Raw genomic sequence first — 16954 nt, 5'->3', positions numbered from 1 at the left:
CTTAAACCAGCCTTTTTAGTCAACTTAAAAAATAAGGTTGCATAAACTCTCAATTTCTTGGCAGCCAGTTGCTTTAAAATTTTAAGTTAACTCAACTTAGAAAAAATATTTGGCATAACTTTCAATACTGAAGTTGTATAACCTCAAAATTGCTTTGCAGCCGGTTGCTTTAAATTTTTAAGTTAACTCAACTTTTTATTTTTTACAGTGTGCCTACATTGCCGTTTGCCATTCTGATATATCTAACACATCTTAATATATATATATATATATATATATATATATATATATATATATATATATATATATATATATATATATATATATATATATATATATATATATTTATTTATTTATATATACACACACACACACACACACACACACACATATATATGTATATATATATATGAATATATGTGTGTGTGTGTATATATATATATATATATATATATATATATATATATATATATATATATATATATATATATATATATATATATATATATATATATATATATATGAATATATATGAATATTATGAACATATATAAAATAAAACTACCTGCACTGAAAACAATGCTTTTCTTACTAAGATGTTTTGTCTTGTTTCTAGTCCAAATATCTAAAAATTCTTTTATCGTGAAGCATTTTCTAGAAAAAACAAAACATAATGTCTTGTTTTGAGAAATAATATGCCAATATTAAGTGAGTTTTTCCTGAAAACAAGCAAAATAATCTACTAATGGGGTAAGCAAAATAATCTTGTTTTTCCTTTTGACATAAGATTATTTTGCTTATATATTATAATTATTCTGATTATATTTGATGAATATGTGCATGAAATATAGATTCTAAACTTTCAAGCAAAACTACTTAAGGGGTCTGGTGCAATGCTAGCCCTTTATATCTTAAAGTGAAAGTCGATGACGTCACAGACCCGGTGCCGGATCCGCAGAGTTTAACTGGCTAAATAAACAACTTATATTCATTCATTCATTCATCTTCAACCGCTTTTCCGGGGCCGGGTCGCGGGGGCAGCAGTCTTAGGAGAGAACCCCAGACTTCCCACTCCCCAGACACTTCCTCCAGCTCCTCTGGGGGGATCCCGAGGCATTCCCAGGCCAGCCGAGAGACATAGTCCCCCCAGCGTGTCCTGGGTCTTCCCCGAGGCCGCCTCCCGGTAGGACATGCCTGGAACACCTCCCTAGGTAGGCTTCCCAAACAGATGCCAGAGCCACCTCAGCTGACTTCTCTCGATGTGGAGGAGCAGCGACTCTACTCCGAGCTCCTCCCGGGTGTCAGAGTTCCTCACCCTATCCATAAGAGTGCGCCCTGCAAAGAAAACTCATTTCGGCCGCTTGTATCCGAGATCTAGTCCTTTCGGTCATGATCCAAATCTCATGACCATAGGTGAGAGTAGGAACGTAGATTGACCGGTAAATCGAGAGCTTTGCCTTTCGGCTCAGCTTCTTCTTCACCACAACGGACCCGTACATCCAGGGTCGGAGCAAGCTGAACTGCCGCTCTAGGCAAAGAACGGTCGTGCCGCCCTCAACCCTAAAGTGAAGGCACGGAGTATTATACCTCACTAGACGCGGATATAACTGAAGGCGCGGGTAGTGTCGCGGACGCCGCCTTCTCTATTCGGCCGCCCTACGCGGATATAGGGCGCGGGTAGTGAAGGTAGTGTCGGGGACGCCACCCTCTCTATTCTGCCGCCCTAGGTGGTCGCCTAGGTCGCCTCTATGGACGCGCCAGCCCTGCGTACATCGACCGCATTACTGCTGCCGCTGCACCAATCCGCCTGTCAATCTCACGCTCCATCCTTCCCTCACTCTTGAACAAAACCCAGAGATACTTAAACTCCTCCACCTGGGGTAAGGACTTTCCTTCAACCTGGAGGACAACTTATAACCAGTTGAAGTAAAACCATGGTGTTAATTTCAGAAGTTGTTGACAGAACCTGACTTTGCATGATGAATAATTGTGAAAATCCATGTGCAAATCCATTCAAGATCATTGTTTCTTTTTATAGAAGGGTATTTCATACAAAATATGTGTAGTGGGAAGCTAGATCACAGAAATGAGGTATTAGAGAGTGAATGGAAAGACGTTCTCTTATTCTGTCACCATCATACCCAACATGCATCACACAAATCGCATTAAATCGCCAAATAAAGCTCCAGCAAAACAAAGACTGAATATCCACTGCAGGAAAAACCCAGAATGGCTGTGCTTCTTCATTAACTGCTCGCTACCGAGCTCTCCTTCCACATGTCAAGGAGAAATCTGTTCATTTTTCATAGTTTCAGGAGTCACACCTTGTTAGCGGCCACTTTTCCTCAGAACAGTCTGAATAAAAGCAACATGGTGGAATTACACCGAGAGATTAAACTGAGCTCTGTCTGAACATGTGGCAGTTTTTTTGAGGTGATTACATTGAGATGTCATTTCACAACATAATTTGAGCTGAAAGAGAAAAAACAGGCCGGCACAGAAGCGAAAAGAAATCACTTCCTTTGTCCTGCTGTTGAAATCTTTACCATGTCAGATATGTGAACAGCAGGTGTTTCTCAATGCACTCTGACACTCTCATTGTGAATGGCAGGAGGCTGGAAATGAAAACAGCTGAAATCCTACAGGGATTTACCTGCACCTGTTGACTCCAAATAAAGCAGTAAGAAAAATATATTGAACACGTACAGCTCTGCCTTGCAAAAAGCAATTAGTTGACTTTACTTAAAAGGTGGGTGAACTCGTTACTTTTCAAGCAGCTAGTTGACTTCAAAAAGTGAGTAAATCCACTGCTTTTAAAGCCAATAGTTGGTTTTACTTTGGAAAAAGTGAGTAAACATGTTGATTTTAAAGCAATTAGTTGACTTTGCTTAAAAAGTGGGTGAACTCGTTACTTTTGAAGCAGCTAGTTGACTTCAAAATGTGAGGAAATCAGTTGCTTTTAAATAGATTAGCTGAGCTGAAAAAGTGAGTATAGATTTTGCTTTAAAGGTGATTATAGTTAAATTTACTTAAAAAGTGAGTAAACATGTTGGTTTTAAAGTGATTAGATGACTTTACTTAAAAAAGGGGGTGAACTCGTTACTTTTGAAGCAGCTAGTTGACTTCAAAAAGAGAGCAAATCCATTGCTTTTAAAGCCAATAGTTGGTTTTACTTTAAAAGGTCAGCAAAGCTGTTGCTTTAAAAGTGATTAGTTGACTTTAAAAAGTGAGTAATCCCAATGCTTTTAAAGCCATTAGTTGACTTTAGTGTGAGCAAATGCGTTGCTTTTAAAGCCAATAGTTGGTTTTACTTTAAAAGGTCAGCAAAACTGTTGCTTTAAAAGTGATTAGTTGACTTTAAAAAGTGAATAATCCCAATGCTTTTAAAGCGATTAGTTAGCTACTTAAAAAATGAATAACACCAATGCTTTTAAAGCGATTAGTTGACTTTACTTAAAAAATTAGTAAACATGTTGCCTTTGAAGCAATTAGTTAGCTACTTAAAAAGTGAATAAAGCCAATGTTTTTAAAGCAATTCATTGACTTTAATCAAATAATTAGTAAACATGTTGGGTTTAAAGCGATTAGTTAGCTACTTAAAAAGTGAATAAAGCCAATGCTTTTAAAGCGATTAGTTCACTGTAAATGCGAATAGTATTCCTTACTATCAAAATTCTAGTGTGTTTACTTAATTTTAAGCTAATTGTTGAGTTTACTAGAAATGCATTAGTGTTGCTGACATAGTAAGGTATAAAGTTCCCATAACTAATGTAATTTGAGTAAAATTGCTTATAAGGGCTAAGCCATGCTGTTACGCATGCGTACTGGGTGGTGATTTCCCATCCCCCATCCCGAGTCACAACCAACCGCCACCCAGCACCGCCATTGAAGGACAGGATTTCATATTGAGAAGATGTACTGCTGTAAATCAAGGTAAACTTTTCGTTTTAATTACTACTTTGATTTTATTTGTATAGTATCAGTAATCTGTTTATTTCCTGCACTTTGTGAAATTGTTTGCTGTTTTGTGAACTAATTAATAGCCCATGATGTTGTGACTAATCGTTTTGACCACTGCACGTTATTTGCAATACTGTCTACTTTACTAGATAAGCTATTTTTAGCTGCTTAGTCCTTTTTAATAACTATTAATAATTTGTAAAGTTAGTAGTAATTTGTAAAGTGGGCGTTATGCTCTAAAAGAGCGGGCCGCGCCATTTTAAATGATGCACTGAGAGAGCAAGAGCGCGCGCAATGATCCGTTCAAATAGATGTAAAGTTAACACATAGCTGTAGGTCTACATTTTTAAAAAAGAAAACGAAACCTATTTATCCGCATTACAAATACAGTAACGTTAGTTATCGCTGAACTTTAGTGGCGCTTGTTGTGACGAAAATATGCGTGTTTTTTTTAAAGATTTACTTTTTTGAGATCACCTGCAGGAAGCAGGTGAGGAGATCAGCTGTGATTCGGTCCGGCGTCAGCGAGCGGCTCATGACCAGACCAGTCGTTTTTTTCTCCATGATCGCCGGGGCAGCAGCAGTTTTAACCCGCCGAGGCTTTTAGAACATTATAAAGTAGTTTCAGCTCAAAATGGACCCGTGAGTGTCGTAGGTAATTTAGGATTTCGATGCGATTACGATTCGTGTCACTGTATGAGGCAGATACATATTTACACATGATGCTAAAGTGTGCTTATGCTAACAATCCCTATGAAACTTAAAGTTAAACTTATGAAAATGCGAGAGATATTTCATTAACTCATTTATTTGTTTTATATGCTATTTGTCTTTTCTTTATGCCGTTTTGAAGGTTTATTCCAGTGTTGCCGTTACGTTATTGAGTTTTTTGTATTGCTGTAATGACAAATAAATCTGACCAGACGCGACTGAATATGTGTGATGGATAACGTTAATGATGAAGTGGTATAACTCGTACAACCAAGCACAGAAACATCCCTTTGTTTGCTCAATATCACACAAAGGCATCAACAAGCCTTTGTTATAAGCAAACTTTCTGTAAAGAAACAGGCTTTGCCAAACCTGTTAGTTTGCATTTTTAAAGGTTTCACTAATTTTTAACAATTTAGGGCAAATAAATTTGAACAATTACAAGGTTGTTTAAATTGTAGCACACCATTAGAGTATTGTGAGTGGCATATTTGGTTTGTAATATCATTATACCCTTTATTTATTTTTTATTTCAGACTACCAGTTTGTGAGCTGATATGCAGTGGAAATGTAAGTTTTGCACTTACACATCAAAGAAAACTTTTTGAACAATACCGCACAAGCCATAGAACATATTCATGAATTGTTCTATTAACGTTACCTTGTCTCCATACTGAGTGTCAGGGTAATTTTAAATCGTTTAATGCATTAAAAGTACATTTAACAAAATTCTCAGCAAAGAACTGCATGATCAAGAATAGTCCGAATATTTTGTCCATTTGAATAATCATCTGAGGACTAGTTAGAAATAGGGTTGTTGTGTTGTGATACCATTAATTTATGTTACAATACTATACCAGCTGAAGTATGGTGATACCAAGTAGTATTGCAATACTGTAATTCATAACTTAAATCCATGAAATAAAGAAAAATGTCAGAAATAATATATTGTATATGTTATTATAGGCCTACTTGAATTTAAATAATTCCCTTATTGTTGAAAAAAGTATTTGCACATCTCTTCACCTAAAATGTATTCATTCCAGCAAAAAAAAAAAACATTAAAATAAAGATACATAAAGAAAAGAGCATTTTTCCAACAAACCTAGGCTATATGAAGTGGTCAAAAATTGTTTCCTGTTGCTATTTTGGGTTTTTCATCTATCATACTTTTTTCACACTTATTATCGGATAAGAATCCAAAGTAATTCAAAATTTCACTTTATGAGTCATTCTTTTTAATAGATTGTCACGGTTGTTGTAGCTATTATATCATATTGACAGGAACAGAAATAAATGAATTCCGATTCAAAATGAACCATCACAAAATATGCAATAGGCTACTATAAAAGGCGCAAATTCTACAGTTTTACAACCTTAGAAGGCTCCATAGACTATTAAAATACAATGATCTATTGTTGCTGAATCGTGTAAGTATTTTAGTGACTTTTTCACATGCAGCATTATGTATTGTAGGCAGACTGTTAATGACAATACTACCGTTTACAAACTACAGTGGCACCGCCAGTATCTTGGAGCCATAGTATCACGATACTACCATAGTACCGGTAAACCGTGCAACCCTAGTCAGAAAGTTCAGTGTCCTTTTAAAGACATCAATTGAGACAAATATTTATTCCACTTTTAATGCGCATAAAAGTAAGGCACACCAGCAACAATGCCATGATTATATTTAATCGGGGGTTGTGTTTATTACTGTTTGGTGACAAGTATAGCTCATGCTTTTGATGACAGGCGCCGGGAGTATTTGGCAGCTTTTATTATTCAAGAACATTTAACTATGTCATGTTAAAGTGTAACATCTGTTGCTAAATGGCATTGCATTGTATCATTGCATGTGTTTCTGATTTCTGTTTTTTGTTTTAGAATTTCGCTTAGCCATGTCAATAACACTTTACGTTTTTGTGCACAACAGTGACATCCAGAAGGAAGTCATAGAGGAAACACCAGCTGATGCAAGTGCTGCAGAAGGTTTGTTTTCTTTTCAAAACTTTGTGTGATTTTGTGAATTTGTGTTTTTGAATGTTATTAATGACTAATAATGTTTTGATTGGATCTTTGCAGAATTCAATCGAATATCAGGAAGAAATGTGAGATCCAAGTTCTACGCTGCATTGGACACACACTGCTCGTTTGATTGAAATAAAAAAAAAAACTGGAGAAAATTGCAGAAGAAAACTAGAAGAAATTTTCAACATGTTAATTCTAAGGTATTTTTGTGACATCATCTTTGAATCATAATTTGCATTTGATTGCAATAAATTGCATTTGATGTTTTCATTGGGCTATAATGCATGTCTACCTGTCTTTACTTTTTCAAGGTCATCTGGCAGCAGTTCTCCGGGGTCTTTCAGTCCTTTAGAGGGATGAGTCTAAAGAAATTTTCAGGATGTGTTTTGTAAGTAGTATTATTGTTTCTGCTTTCTTAGACTGGAAATGAAGCAGTCATTCCAGTTTACTTCACTTATTAATAAAAATTTTCAATTTTATAAAAATAAAACAAATGCATTTAATGTAAGTATTTGAAAGTAAGAGGGATGTTTTATTATGGCCTTTGGAGCAAGAGCATTGCTATGTTGCAAATACAGCAGCTTGTGCCGTCACAGGGTCAGTTAGCTTCATAGGCCAGTGAAGTAATGAATGCATTTCTTTAATTTTTAAACACACTTGTTTTGAAAAGGAGGAAGATTAGCTTGAAAAAAAAATCTTAATAAGTGTAATACCTATGTAATATGTTGAGAGAAATATAATTTCAGTTGAAAGAACCTGCTGGATTAAGATGTAAAAAGATAGTGTTAAAAGCCACAAAGTCAAAGATGCTTCGTATTATAACCAACCCTGTGAAGTCACCTGCTGTGGGATTGTAGATGGCTGCACCCTTGTTCTAAAAGCCATACTAAAACATCAATTTTCTTATTAAAAAATAGTTATGATTACATTTTTAAAAAGTGTGCTAAATAATGCAAACTTGACTCACTGCTTTAATCTAGCAAAACCAAATGCATTCATGAATCGGTTCCCAATTTATTAAGTTTTCCCTACAAAATATTTATATTGATTATGTAGCACCAATTGGTCTCTCACACATTTGCATTTAATTTCTTGAAAATGTTTTAAAAGTACTTTTACTGCAGTTTGTTTTATTACATTACAGTGTTTCTTTAATTAAAAAAATGTATTGTTCCTTTAGAATAGTATCATGTTCAAGATACTGGAATTTAGTACCAATCTCTGCTGCAATTTTAAGCAGCAAATTTCCTGCTAACATTTTAAGCACTTTTGAGCACATTTTTAAACAGCACTGTTTTGCCATTCTGTTCACATGCTTAACAGAAATGACACTCAACAATGCTCAAATGTTAGCAGGAAATGGATGTTTTTAAAATTACTATATGGATTGGTAATAAATTCCACTATCATGACAAGCCTAGTAGAAGCAGTACAGGCAAATCCATCGTGTTGGTCTACATTGAAGAAGGAGCACCATAGCAAGGCCTTCTTATAAGAAGGATTTGAATGTAAAATGTACTATAAACACAAATAGTCATGCTAATAAGCAACTAGTTAATAGGGTAATTGGTTCCTACTAAAGTGTTACTAAATTAAGCACAAGGAATTGTATTTTTTTCACCTCTGCTTTTGGTCTCCTGGCCACTACAGGCTTTATTAGTGCCATTTAGAATATCAAACTTTACTTATTTTTCTTTCTCTATTCATAGGATGTAATTGTAGAGTCGGACTTCAGTGCAGAAGATGTTGGCCTGCTGACTGTCGTGTGTGAAGATGTCTAAAGAACCTCATTATGGATGCAATGTGGGCCTTTATACTGGAAGGAAAAGTGGTTATGGACTTTGCCACATGCAGTATGTCTCTTTTTTTGCTTTGATTTACACACTGAATTCGGACTACCCAAAGACTTTGAGCAATGCATTTGAATTTGTTCAACGTGTGTTGCTTTTGCTGGGAGGGAAGCGTAATGTGTTTTATTCGCCAAGTGCCTATATACTGCTGTGCTTTATGTTTAAAGGTTCAGGTATAATGGCATGTTTAATTACAAAGTGTTGCTTTTTAACATGTTGCTGTTTGCAGTGTTACATTTAGGACTGCAGCATTTTGGTGTTTAAAACACTTTTTTTTTTTTTTTTACCAAAAAAGTGTATTGTGATTTATAGGGTTGTCAAAAGTATTGAGTTTGGTACCAATCGGTACTGAAATAAATAAATAAAAAAAGTCCATCCATTTCCCACTAACATTGCAAGAACTGATTGGCCATTGTGTTCACATGCTCAGTAGATATGACTGATTGGCTTTGAAGGTCATTATTTTTACCACACTTCACCACTGTTCACCAGGTGCAAAGATACAAAGACACTGGATAACTTCAAAGCACTGTCGATCAGTCAATTCATCACCAGATAGCTTATATGTTAGCTTCTAAACAAATCAGCTATCGACATGGCTTTGAAACACTTCAGTGTCTGTGTAACTTTGTTTGGACTCAGTGAAAAATGGTAAACCTATGACAGTCACAGCCAATCACAGTCATTTCTGTTGAGCATGTGAACACAGTGGCCAATCAATGGTGTTTAAGAACGAGCTCAGTAGCACTCAAATGCTGGTGGAAAATGGATATTTTTAATATTTCAGTATTGATTGATACCAAACTCAATACTTTTGACCACACTAATGTGATATTTTCTGTAGGAAAATCTAAACTACACAGTCTAACAAATTAGCTTTAAAACTTAATATCTGTTCCTCTGTGAGTGTCTATATGCTGCCATGTTTTAAGGTGCTGGTGCAATGGCATGTTTAATTACACTAATTCAAGTATCTTTTTTCCAAATGTCAAGTATTTAAAGTTTTTTTGATAGATTTTCAAACCTTTTCGAAAACTTGTGTTTTAGGGTTGAACATGTTTATTATATTTTTTGTCTATTGCTGTTTACAGTATATTACAGCACTTTACAACAGGTTTTTACAAAACTGTATTGTGTACAAGTGTATTGTGATACTAAAATATCACAAGTGTATTGTGAAATTCTGCTAATTTTGTCAAATAAAATGTTTACATTTAAGACCTGTATAATGTCATTACTTGTAGGTTGAACTACATATTTTATGTTCAGTTTAATTGAAGATAATGTGGAAACCGATTGCACGTAGTTTCTTTAGTTGACATTACTTAAAATGGTGGATTAAAACAATGTTGAGACTACTAGCATTCAAGATGTTAACTGAACATGGTAGAACAGTATTAGTTAAATAGAGTTATTAAAGTAATCTTACTATAAAACCCTAAGTAAGATTACTAAATAATGACAAGTATGTTAACTAGAATTTTCTATTAAACTTACTTAATTTTTAACAGTTAGTTTACTTTATAAGTTTTAGTTTTCTTTCTTCAAGGCAGTAATTAAACTTAACTTAAGATTTCCTTGTAAGTTTATATTGCAAAAATAAGGCAATCGGTTTCCAAACTTTTTTTAAGTAAACTGAACATGTTAGAATTTACAGTGTTGACTTTACTTAAAAGGTGGGTGAACTCGTTACTTTTAAAGCAGCTAGTTGACTTCAAAAAGTGAGTAAATCCACTGCTTTTAAAGCCATAAGTTGATTTTACTTTGGAAAAAGTGAGTAAACACGTTGATTTTAAAGCAATTAGTTGACTTTATTTAAAATGTGAGCAAATTGCTTTTAAATAGATTAGCTGAGCTGAAAAAGTGAGTAAATATATTGCTTTAAAAGTGATTATAGTTAAATTTACTAAAAAAGTGAGTAAACATGTTGCTTTTAAAGTGATTAGCTTTACTTTTAAAGTGAGTAAACATGTTGGTTTTAAAGTGATTAGATGACTTTACTTAAAAAGTGGGTGAATTCGTTACTTTTGAAGCAGCTAGTTGACTTCAAAATGTGAGCAAATCAGTTGCTTTTAAATAGATTAGCTGAGCTGAAAAAGTGAGTATAGATTTTGCTTTAAAGGTGATTATAGTTAAATTTACTTAAAAAGTGAGTAAACATGTTGGTTTTAAAGTGATTAGATGACTTTACTTAAAAAAGTGGGTGAACTCGTTACTTTTGAAGCAGCTAGTTGACTTCAAAAAGTGAGCAAATCCATTGCTTTTAAAGCCATTAGTTGACTTTAGTGTGAGCAAATGTGTTGCTTTTAAAGCCAATAGTTGGTTTTTACTTTAAAAGGTCAGCAAAGCTGTTGCTTTAAAAGTGATTACTTGACTTTAAAAAGTGAGTAATCCCAATGCTTTTAAAGCGATTAGATGACTTTACTTAAAAAATTAGTAAACATGTTGCCTTTGAAGCAATTAGTTAGCTACTTAAAAACTGAATAAAGCCAATGTTTTTAAAGCAATTCATTGACTTTAATCAAATAATTAGTAAACATGTTGGGTTTAAAGCGATTAGTATGCTACTTAAAAAGTGAATAAAGCCAATGCTTTTAAAGCGATTAGTTGACTTTACTTAAAAGGTGGGTGAACTCGTTACTTTTAAAGCAGCTAGTTGACTTCAAAAAGTGAGTAAATCCACTGCTTTTAAAGCCAATAGTTGGTTTTAATTTGGAAAAAGTGAGTAAACACGTTGATTTTAAAGCAATTAGTTGACTTTGCTTAAAAAGTAGGGGAACTCGTTACTTTTGAAGCAGCTAGTTGACTTCAAAATGTGAGCAAATCGGTTGATTTTAAATAGATTAGCTGAGCTGAAAAAGTGAGTATAGATTTTGCTTTAAAGGTGATTATAGTTAAATTTACTTAAAAAGTGAGTAAACATGTTGGTTTTAAAGTGATTAGATGACTTTACTTAAAAAAGTGGGTGAACTCGTTACTTTTGAAGCAGCTAGTTGACCAAAAAGTGAGCAAATCCATTGCTTTTAAAGCCATTAGTTGACTTTCGTGTGAGCAAATGCGTTGCTTTTAAAGCCAATAGTTGGTTTTACTTTAAAAGGTCAGCAAAGCTGTTGCTTTAAAAGTGATTAGTTGACTTTAAAAAGTGAGTAATCCCAATGCTTTTAAAGCGATTAGATGACTTTACTTAAAAAATTAGTAAACATGTTGCCTTTGAAGCAATTAGTTAGCTACTTAAAAACTGAATAAAGCCAATGTTTTTAAAGCAATTCATTGACTTTAATCAAATAATTAGTAAACATGTTGGGTTTAAAGCGATTAGTATGCTACTTAAAAAGTGAATAAAGCCAATGCTTTTAAAGCGATTAGTTGACTTTACTTAAAAGGTGGGTGAACTCGTTACTTTTAAAGCAGCTAGTTGACTTCAAAAAGTGAGTAAATCCACTGCTTTTAAAGCCAATAGTTGGTTTTAATTTGGAAAAAGTGAGTAAACACATTGATTTTAAAGCAATTAGTTGACTTTGCTTAAAAAGTAGGGGAACTCGTTACTTTTGAAGCAGCTAGTTGACTTCAAAATGTGAGCAAATCGGTTGATTTTAAATAGATTAGCTGAGCTGAAAAAGTGAGTATAGATTTTGCTTTAAAGGTGATTATAGTTAAATTTACTTAAAAAGTGAGTAAACATGTTGGTTTTAAAGTGATTAGATGACTTTACTTAAAAAAGTGGGTGAACTCGTTACTTTTGAAGCAGCTAGTTGACCAAAAAGTGAGCAAATCCATTGCTTTTAAAGCCATTAGTTGACTTTCGTGTGAGCAAATGCGTTGCTTTTAAAGCCAATAGTTGGTTTTACTTTAAAAGGTCAGCAAAGCTGTTGCTTTAAAAGTGATTAGTTGACTTTAAAAAGTGAGTAATCCCAATGCTTTTAAAGCGATTAGTTGACTTTACTTAAAAGGTGGGTGAACTCGTTACTTTTAAAGCAGCTAGTTGACTTCAAAAAGTGAGTAAATCCACTGCTTTTAAAGCCATAAGTTGATTTTACTTTGGAAAAAGTGAGTAAACACGTTGATTTTAAAGCAATTAGTTGACTTTATTTAAAATGTGAGCAAATTGCTTTTAAATAGATTAGCTGAGCTGAAAAAGTGAGTAAATATATTGCTTTAAAAGTGATTATAGTTAAATTTACTAAAAAAGTGAGTAAACATGTTGCTTTTAAAGTGATTAGCTTTACTTTTAAAGTGAGTAAACATGTTGGTTTTAAAGTGATTAGATGACTTTACTTAAAAAGTGGGTGAATTCGTTACTTTTGAAGCAGCTAGTTGACTTCAAAATGTGAGCAAATCAGTTGCTTTTAAATAGATTAGCTGAGCTGAAAAAGTGAGTATAGATTTTGCTTTAAAGGTGATTATAGTTAAATTTACTTAAAAAGTGAGTAAACATGTTGGTTTTAAAGTGATTAGATGACTTTACTTAAAAAAGTGGGTGAACTCGTTACTTTTGAAGCAGCTAGTTGACTTCAAAAAGTGAGCAAATCCATTGCTTTTAAAGCCATTAGTTGACTTTAGTGTGAGCAAATGTGTTGCTTTTAAAGCCAATAGTTGGTTTTTACTTTAAAAGGTCAGCAAAGCTGTTGCTTTAAAAGTGATTACTTGACTTTAAAAAGTGAGTAATCCCAATGCTTTTAAAGCGATTAGATGACTTTACTTAAAAAATTAGTAAACATGTTGCCTTTGAAGCAATTAGTTAGCTACTTAAAAACTGAATAAAGCCAATGTTTTTAAAGCAATTCATTGACTTTAATCAAATAATTAGTAAACATGTTGGGTTTAAAGCGATTAGTATGCTACTTAAAAAGTGAATAAAGCCAATGCTTTTAAAGCGATTAGTTGACTTTACTTAAAAGGTGGGTGAACTCGTTACTTTTAAAGCAGCTAGTTGACTTCAAAAAGTGAGTAAATCCACTGCTTTTAAAGCCAATAGTTGGTTTTAATTTGGAAAAAGTGAGTAAACACGTTGATTTTAAAGCAATTAGTTGACTTTGCTTAAAAAGTAGGGGAACTCGTTACTTTTGAAGCAGCTAGTTGACTTCAAAATGTGAGCAAATCGGTTGATTTTAAATAGATTAGCTGAGCTGAAAAAGTGAGTATAGATTTTGCTTTAAAGGTGATTATAGTTAAATTTACTTAAAAAGTGAGTAAACATGTTGGTTTTAAAGTGATTAGATGACTTTACTTAAAAAAGTGGGTGAACTCGTTACTTTTGAAGCAGCTAGTTGACCAAAAAGTGAGCAAATCCATTGCTTTTAAAGCCATTAGTTGACTTTCGTGTGAGCAAATGCGTTGCTTTTAAAGCCAATAGTTGGTTTTACTTTAAAAGGTCAGCAAAGCTGTTGCTTTAAAAGTGATTAGTTGACTTTAAAAAGTGAGTAATCCCAATGCTTTTAAAGCGATTAGTTGACTTTACTTAAAAAATTAGTAAACATGTTGCCTTTAAAGCAATTAGTTAGCTACTTAAAAACTGAATAAAGCCAATGTTTTTAAAGCAATTCATTGACTTTAATCAAATAATTAGTGAACATGTTGGGTTTAAAGCGATTAGTTAGCTACTTAAAAAGTGAATAAAGCCAATGCTTTTAAAGCGATTAGTTGACTTTACTTAAAAGGTGGGTGAACTCGTTACTTTTAAAGCAGCTAGTTGACTTCAAAAAGTGAGTAAATCCACTGCTTTTAAAGCCATAAGTTGATTTTACTTTGGAAAAAGTGAGTAAACACGTTGATTTTAAAGCAATTAGTTGACTTTATTTAAAATGTGAGCAAATCAGTTGCTTTTAAATAGATTAGCTGAGCTGAAAAAGTGAGTAAATATATTGCTTTAAAAGTGATTATAGTTAAATTTACTTAAAAAGTGAGTAAACCCGTTGCTTTTAAAGTGATTAGCTTTACTTTTAAAGTGAGTAAACATGTTGGTTTTAAAGTGATTAGATGACTTGACTTAAAAAGTGGGTGAACTAATTACTTTTAAAGCAACTAGTTGACTTTAAAAAGTGAGTAAATCCATTAGTTGATTTTACTTTAAAAGGTCAGAAAAACTGTTGCTTTTAAAGCGATTAGTTGACTTTACTTAAAAAGTGAGTAAACATGTTGCCTTTGAAGCGATTAGTTAGCTACTTAAAAAGTGAATAACGCCATTGCTTACTTCAGAAGAGTTAAGAAACCAATATTTGGTGGTATAACCCTATATTTTACAACATTTCTGCCAAATTTAAAATAAATGTAATTTATTTGTTTAAAAAAAAAAAACTAAAGAAAGTGCAGTGTTTTCATAAGTCTCAAACGTATATTTTCATTCTCAGACGACACAATAGTAACGTTTTAACCATAGAAAAGTTACAAATTTAATATATTTTTAAATCACAAAAATAAAAAAATAACATTTTATTTAAATCAAGTAGCATAAAATATTATAAAATAAAATCTTTATTTTAGGAATATTGTATTTCAGGTGTGCATTATTTTCTAATAATTTTATTTTGCTTATTCACCTTATTCTCAGCTGTCGAGTGGGCGCTGCCATTTGAATATTTTTGTCTTGCGACTTCCGGTCACATTCACTTTCATTCATTTTTTGATGTTAAAAACTGCTCGTTACGCTGCTTGATGTTGCAATTTAATATTTTCTTATTATATTATGCTACTTGGTCTGTATAGTCATGCAAACATTTGTTTGTTGAGCAAGTAGTTTGGCCATTTTCTGCCGTTTATTATTCCTAGTCATTTCTCCCTTAGGCGACTGAATCGGAAGTTCTAAGACAATCGCGAAAACAGGCGCACTTCCGCATTTTAGAATAAGGTCAATACCACAGTTCCCTCAGCTGCTAAAAACACTGTTAAGATGCCGTATTTCAGACATTTGTCAGGTTTTTGTCCTCAAACTGCTCCTGTGTGTAGCAATAGTTGCTTTCACATCCACATACTTTCTCATCCAAAGCCTTGTGTTGTGTTTCGATGTCATGTTTGACTGTTGTAGCTGATAAGATAACTCAAATCATTCAGTGTAGTGACACAGAGCTGTAATGCTCTCAAAACCTGCCGGAACTACTTTACCAGTGCATTTATCTGAAAATAATGGCACATCCTAGAATGCTCATCAGCCAATCAGAATCAAGCATTAAACAGCACTGCAGTATAAATAACAATCAACTCAATAACATACCCTAAAATAAACATAATTATCCCTTCTTCTTTGCTTTCAGAGCTGTACAATATGCGAAGATTTAACTAAACCATCAATAATGCAGCACATGCTCCACGGCAGGAGAATGGATGATGTTTATCCAGGTCTTCCTTACATCCTGAAAGCTCTGATATGATCGCTGTAGCTCGACTGATAAAACATTTATGTAAAGATGGATCCTGCGGGCTGACAGAGGTGAAGGAATGACAAAAGTGGCGAGCTAATACCCCTCCGTCAGCAATGATTTGATCTCGCGGCCATTCAAACACAGGTTATTCCTCAGGGAAATAGGCTATAGGCTTTTGACGTGAGTGCCTTAATGGTTATATGCAGGATTTTTCATGATATCGCTGACTGGGAGTGGACAGGCTTTAATAATATAATCAGTCAAATACATAGGATCGAAGATGATGGCGCTAACATGCTAGCTCTGGCTAAACGCAAAGAGCTAAGCTTTGAAAAAAAGGTGGGAAAGTAGATTTGGCTTGAACTGTTAGCATTCTTGAAAAAATACTATAGTAAATACTCATTCATTCATTCATTTTCTTTCGGCTTAGTCCCTTTATTAATCCAGGGTCGCCACAGCGCAATGAACCGACAATTTATCCAGCACGTTTTTTAACAGCAGATGCCCTTCCAGCCGCAACACATCTCTCGGAAACATCCACACACACACTCATTTACTCTCATACGCTACAGACAATTTAGCCTATACCCAATTCGCCAGTACCGCCTGTATTTGGACTGCGGGGGAAACCAGAGCACCCAGAGAAAACCCACGCGAAGGCAGGGAGAACATGCAAACTCCACACAGAAACACCAACTGACCCAGCCGAGGCTCGAACCAGCAACCTTCTTGCTGTGAGGTGACAGCACTACCTCCTGTGCCACTGCGTCGCCTAGTAAATACTATGAAAGTGTGTTATGCTGCTGTATGTTATAGTATTTAAACACTAATGAATGCTGCAGCGTAAAATAATGTATTAAAAATAGGGAAGTGGTAAAAGTGAACACTGTAGTATGCTTTAGTTTTTACCACAGTAAACTGTGGTGTATTGTAGTATAATATACAGCATAGGTGTGTTAAACTATAGTTGCAGGAGCCATACATTGTAATTTGGCGATTGGCCACAAGGTGTCAGTAGGAGACTATATAACTGTGGCTTCACCCCTA

At 34.1% G+C, this 16954-nt stretch overlaps 2 protein-coding genes and 2 long non-coding RNA genes across 6 annotated transcripts in view; 2 read left to right on the top strand and 2 right to left on the bottom strand.

The window, feature by feature from the left end:
• Positions 1–16954, bottom strand: part of slc9a1a (solute carrier family 9 member A1a) — a 407815-nt gene that overhangs the window by 23622 nt on the left and 367239 nt on the right. The window lies entirely within an intron of this gene.
• The window catches only part of LOC101882461 (mannosyl-oligosaccharide 1,2-alpha-mannosidase IA), a 356204-nt gene that overhangs the window by 78250 nt on the left and 261000 nt on the right, over positions 1–16954 (bottom strand). The window lies entirely within an intron of this gene.
• LOC147840460 (uncharacterized) lies at positions 3885–8845 on the top strand. Its single transcript, XR_015512219.1, has 6 exons — positions 3885–3933; positions 5208–5241; positions 6608–6663; positions 6757–6902; positions 7014–7090; positions 8412–8845. It is a non-coding gene; the product is annotated as an uncharacterized LOC147840460 (long non-coding RNA).
• Positions 8838–14961, top strand: LOC148679590 (uncharacterized). Its single transcript, XR_015945062.1, has 3 exons — positions 8838–8875; positions 9546–13578; positions 14339–14961. It is a non-coding gene; the product is annotated as an uncharacterized LOC148679590 (long non-coding RNA).

The sequence above is a fragment of the Danio rerio genome, chromosome 16 (assembly GCF_052040795.2).
Source record: "Danio rerio strain M-AB ecotype USA chromosome 16, GRCz13ab, whole genome shotgun sequence".
NCBI lineage: Eukaryota > Metazoa > Chordata > Actinopteri > Cypriniformes > Danionidae > Danio > Danio rerio.
This window is presented reverse-complemented; position numbering and strand designations above follow the sequence as displayed.